Raw genomic sequence first — 8,254 nt, forward strand, 5'->3', positions numbered from 1 at the left:
TCAAAAAGCTCTTCTTGAACAATCAGAACAACTTTTGTTCTTTGTCTAAAATTATATATATATAATATATATATTATATATATTATAATATATTATAATATATGTCAGTTTAGATTATAGGAAAACAAATGTTTAACAAGGAATACCAAAGAAGAATTAAAACCCTTTTTGTTACAGTAATGATGATATCAATAATAATAATGGCTGATACACATCACATGGTCACTTTATGCTTGCACTGTTCCATGTGCTTCTCTGCACATTGTATCACTGAACACATTTAGGTAGAGACCACGTCCCCATATGGAGCCTTCATTGAAGTCCACTCTCAACAGTGTTGTTTCAGGTCTTCTCTGTTCCGTGACACCTTTGCACATGCCATCTTCTTTGGCCACAGTGTTCTTCCCAAGTCCACATGCTAACTTAAACCCCAGATATTTCTCAAAGCAGTATTTCCATACTACTTAAAATCACCTCTATCTTTATTTTTTTTAATTGTATTTATATGCAAAGGGAAAGAGAGAGATTTGTTTGCAAGGAGAGAGAAAAAATGGGTCCACCAGAGCCTCTAGCCACTTCAAATGAACTCTACGTGCAGGTCCACTTTGTGCATCTGGCAGTGTGTGGGTACTGGGAAAGCAAACTTGGATCTTTAACCTTTCTTTCTTTTTTTTGAAGGGCAGTGTATGTCGAGAAAGCTCGGTGGCAAGTTCTTTAGCCCTTTGCCTTTTCTAGCTTAGCAAGGCGAGCCACAGATTTTGGACCCAGGACATTGTCCCCTCACCCTAGCGGCAACAAATCTCATCATATCTGTCATTATAACTGGTCCTGATAGCTCCCACCAATTTAGCCAATGATCCTTTGTCTTCCAAGTTGACCTGTGTGAAGATAATGGCTGTGCATGTCTTCCTGTGGACCAGCTGCCCCAGGCTGGCCTTCCCCTTGATAATGCAATATGCGACCTCCATCTTGCGACACAGGGCAGTTAGGAACACCACCAGCTCCATGGGATCTATGTCATGTGCAGTAACCACCAGCTGATCCTTCTTTTTCTCCACTAAAGTTATGACAGTGTTGACCCCTGCTCGAAGGATAGGGTGGCATAGTCCCCTTTGCCAGCAGCTTTTTTTCCTCAGCCCAGGCCTCTGGCTCCTGCTGCTTCTCCTGCTTAGTCTCTGCTCCATACTTGTGGGCAAGCTTCAGCAGCTGGGCAGCTGTTTGGCAGTGCAAAGCCTGGGTGAACAGGTTGATTGCAGGCGGCACTTTCAGTCGTTTATAGCCCTTTGCAGCTGTAGATGGATGTAACCGGGTCATTTGACAAAACGGGTGAGGTCCCTTTGGGGCTGAATGACCTTCCAATGCCAAAATTCTTGGGCCTTTTCTCAAACAGAGGGCTTACGACCTTTTTGGCTTTCTGCTTCTTTAGGACACTGGGCGCCGTGGCCACCATCTTCCCCTTGACCTTCTTTCTTCTCAGCATCTTGCTTGGTTGGAGAAAAGACAAGTGTCTCTAACTGATGACCAATCTCTCCAGATCCCTCTATCTTTTTGTTTACTTTCTCATGGATACCTCACCTTTTTTTCCTTCATGGAACTTTCTCCAATTCAAACATAGATTTATTTTTACATGTAGCTTAAATAATAGGTACTAGTATTTATTCACATATCCAATGTGCAGGCAATATCCCACATGATTTGAGTCTTGTAGGTCCTCATAAAAGTTATTTTCCAATTTTATATGTAAGAGAAAATCAGGAGTACTAAGTTTACAATCAGATGACAATTATGCAGTTTGTGGGCAAAAGAGTTGGGGTTTGGACATTAAAACAGAATAGATAGCAATTACTTGTTTAAGCTGCGCCTAATGCACATAGGTTTCATTAGAAAATAGAAGATAATCTTACTTTTTATCAACTTATTCTAGTCTACTAACACAGAACCTGTGTATGTACCTAGTGAGCCCACCAAAATATGTAGAACTGAAGATACAGAATAGTGGCAGAGCACTTATCTAGCAAGTAAAAGACCCTGGTTTACTATCCAAAACTTAAAAAATGAAGGTAGAAGGCATCTAACAGTTTAGAAAATTTTTAAATTTAGAGTGTACCCATTAACTTTCCCCCTATAAATTAAATGGAAATTATTAAAATGGTCATTGTTCAATTTTAATGATGGAAAACTTAGGTTTTATCCACACAACACCAGTTTTCTTTGGCAGAGACAACAGATAAAGATGAAATTTGTAAAGCTAGTCTATGAACATGATCAGCCTGCCTATAAATGGCCAGCCCTTCCCAACTGAGTGAGATATTCCACATAAAGCCATCTCACTTGGAGAAGGTGTGTAAGGTGGAGCAGTATGCTCAGAAAATATTTAATCCATGGAAATCAGGGCTGCACCAAGTCTCACAAACCCTCATGGAAGCTCCCCAAGTGATTCTCTACATGGCTTCAACATCAGAAAGATGGCACTAGGGTACTTATCAATAGGCCTATCAGTTCTTTAGGCTGCTGGGGGCAGGAGCTCACAAGTACCAACACAGACAGTAAGCAGCCAGTTTCCCCATTGCCTATTTCTTGCAGCAATCACAGTTCTAACTAAACTAATGTATACATCTATTTCCATCTTAATCCATCCAGGATTCTTTAGGAACGATCAACAAAGGCTGTTCTCTCTAGATCTATGACAGAGGTCCATGACAAGCAAATATTTTCTTCAAAGGTAACATAGGAAGTTCAGGTTTACAGGCCATATGTTCATCACTATAACCATTTTATTTAACTCTGACATTCTGTTGGGAAAATAGCAGAGAAAATGTAAGCAAATTAATGTTGTTGTATACCAATAAGTCTTTATTTTAAATAGCCTGATTTAGCATATACAAATATAGTTTACTGGCTTCCAGTTGTAGACATTATTTGGCAATTGCCATATTTGGAATTTTATCTTATTCTGGTTAATTTCCATTACATCTGGATTAAATTTTTAACCTGTTCTATCTATTTCAGGAAGGAACTTCAAAGTATAGATATAAAATATTAGGTAGATACAAATAAAAAAAATCACACTTGCATGAAAAATATAGCCATGTCTATGGCTTGCTCTGTCAAATAAAACAATGTAAATGTTGTTTTCTGAAAAGACTAACTTGGAATTTTCCCCATTACTTTGAATAAAATAGGACATGTTCATGTTAAATTTCTTTCCTTGCTAAGTACATTGAAGCACAAAGAAATAAAATGAATTACTATCAATTCTGCTAAGTTGAACTCTGAATTCACTAAAGATAAATTAATAGTCTAAGTCTTTTGGTTTACTATTCTATAAAAATTCCGTTTTATGGATAATGAATGAAATTGAGAGATCAAAATTGTGTCATTTCCATACGATTTTACTCAAGAATATTAAGAGGTTGAGGGAAATAGTCAAGGGATAAAACTCTGCTTATCTATAGACACAGTAACCTCTTGGTCTCTCTGATTACTACAGGATGATGTTAGCTGCTTAGAGAGGTTTTAGATTGAAACAATGATGACCTGCCTTGCTTTCAAATATTTTTGGCATTACAAAGGGTTTATCCTTTTTTTTGTACTTTTGAAACATTCCTGTGCCAGGCTTTTCACAAATGCCTGGTGTAAAATACATTTTAAGACTTTACAAAATCCACAAAACTGATCTTAAAGTGTCACCCATAAGGGTCCCTGAAGTCCAGGAGCACACCCAGTCAGGGAATGCCAGGTGCACAGAGCAGCATTGAAGGAAGAGAATGAATAGGACCCAACAACATTATAGCAGGCGCCATTTCCAGAGCTTGATAAGCAGCAGCCCTTATTGGATCTGAAGATAAGTGAGAATAAAACAATGTTTTCAGGTTACTTCAGGTAAATAAGAGATCTAAAAAACTATATGCTGTCATAGTTTCTTGTACCTGTTTTTATAAAAATCTTTTATTTCCTGTTCTAAAACTTGGATGATTAATGAATTGATAAATGTGAGCCTTGATTTCCTATAGTAAACAGGATTTTCCCAACACACAAATCTACAATTTGGATCTTTGGATAGCCCTTCCAGTTATAAACATAGACATAAACCAGGTATGATGATATATACTGAAATCTCAGCACTTTGGAAACTAAGATGGGATTTCAAGTTTGAGGCCAGCTTGGGCTATACAGAGATCCAGGATAGTCTGGGGGCATGGTGCAATCTTGTCTCAAAAAATCAGACAAACAACAAAAAGACACATAGACATAAATATGCATGCAGGTTGTATTTCCAGGATAGCCCACAACCACCATGATATGAAAGTAAGTGGAAATTTATAGTCACCACATCAGATAATGGAGTGTTGAAAAGACTCTGCCCTGTAACTATGTCAGATTGTTTTCCTTCTCTCTACCTATGTGTGCTCTAAATAAGGACAGCAACACTTGAGAAGATTTAGAACTTGTACTGACTATTATGTACTTAGTGCTACATGCCAGACACAGTGAGGGTAAATATATGTAATGATATGAAAAATGTCAAAATTAGGTAGAGCCTCACACCAAATTCACAACAGGTCTGTCTTACCATGAAGCCTGTTGATCAGCATGTTAAGTGAAACTTGGATTGTATAACCTAAATCTGCTAAAAGCAATGCCCTGTTTGCCTCTTACCCAAGTGCTGGCAACTATAACTGTGACCTCACATTTTCCTATATATTTCCTAATGATTTTCAACTTGATACTGGAGCATTATTTCCAAGTCATCCTACCCAAGCCTCATATTCCTCAGACACTCCTATGCTGTCAGCATCTTTTTGGTACCCCATTGACTCTCTAACCCTTTCTGCATACTATTCTTCAAATTAAGCCAAACCCCAGTGCTCAAGTGAAAAAATCCCAGGGTGGCCAGTTAGCAGGCTCAGTGGCTTTTGAACAATTATTTCACCTATCCAGGCCTTAGCTTCCATAACTGTAAAATTAAAATAGACAGAGCTCCCCCAAAGCCAACTTGGAAATAACAACCCATATGAAAACTTAGGTTTATTAGGAAGTGTTCCTAGGGAAAAATAGTACAGTATAAAAGCAGAGCAGAAATAAAGAGAATCATGAAACCAAGTAGAGTCCACAGAGGGAAAGCTCACATGTACACTAACTTTGAAGACAGAATATGTCTTACTCCAAAGCTAATTAATCACAGCTAAGGAAGAGGAGTATTTATTCTCCTGCATCTTTTAGTCATTAGTATGGGACTGTACCTGAGCACTGGTTATTGTTACAGGAAGTATCCTGGAATTGTTATACATGAAAGGTCTAAGGATGGGTGAATCAAACAAAGGACAGAGGCTACCTGCCAAAGCTTGGAAATAGGTCTTTCTCACTGGAACAGTATTAGTGTTTTCAAGATAAAGTACATATGAGAAGCCAATTCATAGCATGCTCTCAACTAATCTGTGTTATGTAAAACAAAAAGGCTGAAATATACTGTGAGGCACCCTATACACAGTGATAATGACTTAAAGGAAGTTATATAGCTAGGCATGTTTTCTTTTCATTGTGGACCTGGAAACTTCTCAAGAAAAATCAGGAAAATGCAACTCCACCCACAGAAGGATGGGTGAGGGTTCAGGCATCATAGTATGAAACTATGGAGAATAAATTCTCTCACCAACTCAGCTTCCCTATAATATAAACTAAGTCAAACATTACATCCAAGAATTCCAAGATCTCAACACTTATCTCATTCCTTATACCACAGTTGAGGCCAAACTCTTCCATGGGATCTGAGAGGCACCACAGTCGAAATGAGCAGTCACACAAGGAACTGTGCTTCCAAGTGTTCTTCTGATGCCCCATGTCCACCCTCGTAGCCTGTTCACATGCTTCATTTTGAAAGCTTAGTTCCAATGTAGGCTCCCAACTGATTCTCCCTGACTCCTCTACGCTCAATCAGATGGCAGCTTTTACTCCTTCGACTGGCACTGTCTTTAGAAAAGCACCTGTAGGCAGAGTGGAACTTGTCCCTGCTTGCCTGTGCTTATCTCTTCCTTATAGACAAATCCTTCTTAAAGAAAAGGCCCATGGCTTTTACCTTATCCTGTACTACAAGGTGTCTAGCATTTAGGTGAACCAACTGATTTTTATCTTCTAAAAAACTTCTATCTGAAGAATATTTACAGAGGCATCTTACCTTGAAGGTAATTGACCCTTATACCTATTGCTGTTCTCTGACCTCAAATATTTACATTTTAAAACCCTCAAACAGTTGACGTCATGGGGTAGACCACTACCTCTGTGGGATAACTTATATAAAACCTCTCTTCTTTTTTGCAGCTGCCAGCCAAACTGCCAATATCTTGTAAGAAATCAGGCATTGAAAGAGATCACTGGTGTAATTCAGTTTCTTATTTTCTTCAAGAACATCAACACCCTACTGGCAGTATCTATCAATGTAAAATGAAACTCTTGCTCAAAACAGTAACAGTAAGAAATAATTTATTCTGAGCCAAATATGAGTGACCATGATGTGGGAACCCGGATCCAGATTCCCCTGAATTTCATGTTCCACTATAGAAATAGTTTCATTGACTCTTATAGTCATGGAACAAAAGATGGTCATAAATCAGTGTATGCCACAAATATATTAGTGAGGACATCAGATAAGGGGGTTATAGAAAAACTGGACAATCTCTGTTGTCAGCTTTAGATTCAACCTGATTACATTCTTGGCTTTGGGGTTGACAGAAGTGGGGCATATCAAGTTTAGTTATATATTCCAAAAATTTTATCTAAAATTCAAGAGATTAGATCAGATACAGAGGTGGGTGATACATGACTATTAAGGGAATGAGAGACAGCCAAAAGTGAATTTGGCTCTCTGATCTACAACAATCAAACTCTACACAATTATGGAAATTCTAATCAATCAGTTTGCAGTCCATCAGAATAGCCTCTTCAGGGAATTTCAACTCACACCTCAAGATAATTTCAGTTAGCCTATAGACAACCCTCATTTTTCCACTAAAAAAGGCTTTGTTCTACTGAATACTATAATACAGATGCAAGTACATATGCATATACAAATATATAAAATTTCAAATCCACAATTCCAAAACTCAGAGTTGTCAGAATATTAAGACAGTCAGATTTTGTTAGGTAGTCAGCACCAGAGGTTTGTGCATACGTAGCAAAATCTGTAAATGAGGCAACCCACCATAACTCAAGTGTGAGAAACTGATGTAGTGAGATTAGATGAGACATAAATAGAACACCTGACTCTAATCTTATGACAAAAACTAAAGTCAGTTTTGCAGAGCAGGTCACTTAACTTGCCTGAATTTCAATTTTTCTCTTCAGGAAGATGAGGCTTTGCTGGTAGAAGTTTCTAAACCTCTACAAAATGCAAAGGCTGCCTGTGTTACAGAAACACTTTGCCTTATCACTACCTTCATTTTAGTGCAAAGGGGCTTATCAGATTTGTTCCAGAATCAAGCTGGCTCTCAGGGAAACTCCAAGTAAAGACAGACTAGTTTGGATGTGGAAGGCTGAAAGCATGAAGACGCAAGCAGAGACCAATAAGAAGGTAGGAGGGAGTTACATAATCTAAAATATGATCAAAGCCTTAGGGAGAGATAAAGATTTAAAAATCATATGAGTAAAAATTACTCTTACCTGATTTACACATTGAGAAAAGCCACCATTAGCTGTATTTCTTATAGTAGCAAATATGGCCTTCTAAACAGGTAAGTAAACCTTGGGGGAAAAAAATAAACAGTGATTTTTAGAAAAAGAAAGAAAATTTCCAGGGAATATGAATTTGTATTTCTGAAATTGTTTTGTGACTAATCTAAATTAGTAGTTTCGGAAAATAGGGATGAGGTTTTGCATATTGCCTTTTCAGAAGCTTACTTTTCTCTTTCCCTCTTTATCAAATAAATAAGTAAAAATTAGATGTTTGTTATAAAAAATTAGGTGACTATATTTATGTGAATTTATTTATGGGTCCTCTTCTATTCCACTAAACCACATGTATATTTTGTGCTAGCAGCATGTGCTATTTCTGTTACAATGTCTTTGCAATTGATTTCTTATCAACTACAGCTCTTTGGTTTAGATTGTTCTTGTTCTTCTAATACTTTTATATACATCATTAGGTTATTTAATTGAGATCTCCTTTTTTCTGAAATGTAAGCATTTTTGAAAAATATCTTTATTCTAATACATTTGCTTTGTAAGCGTATTGGTGTTTTATTCTTTATAGTTTTAAATA

General features: G+C 37.4%; 1 pseudogene; it reads right to left on the bottom strand.

Moving 5' to 3' along the window:
• Positions 1-227: 227 nt before the first annotated feature.
• LOC101606921 lies at positions 228-1,486 on the bottom strand (annotated as a pseudogene).
• Between the last annotated feature and the right edge of the window lie 6,768 nt (positions 1,487-8,254).

This window comes from Jaculus jaculus, chromosome 14 (genome assembly GCF_020740685.1).
Source record: "Jaculus jaculus isolate mJacJac1 chromosome 14, mJacJac1.mat.Y.cur, whole genome shotgun sequence".
In the NCBI taxonomy this organism is placed as follows: Eukaryota; Metazoa; Chordata; class Mammalia; order Rodentia; family Dipodidae; genus Jaculus; species Jaculus jaculus.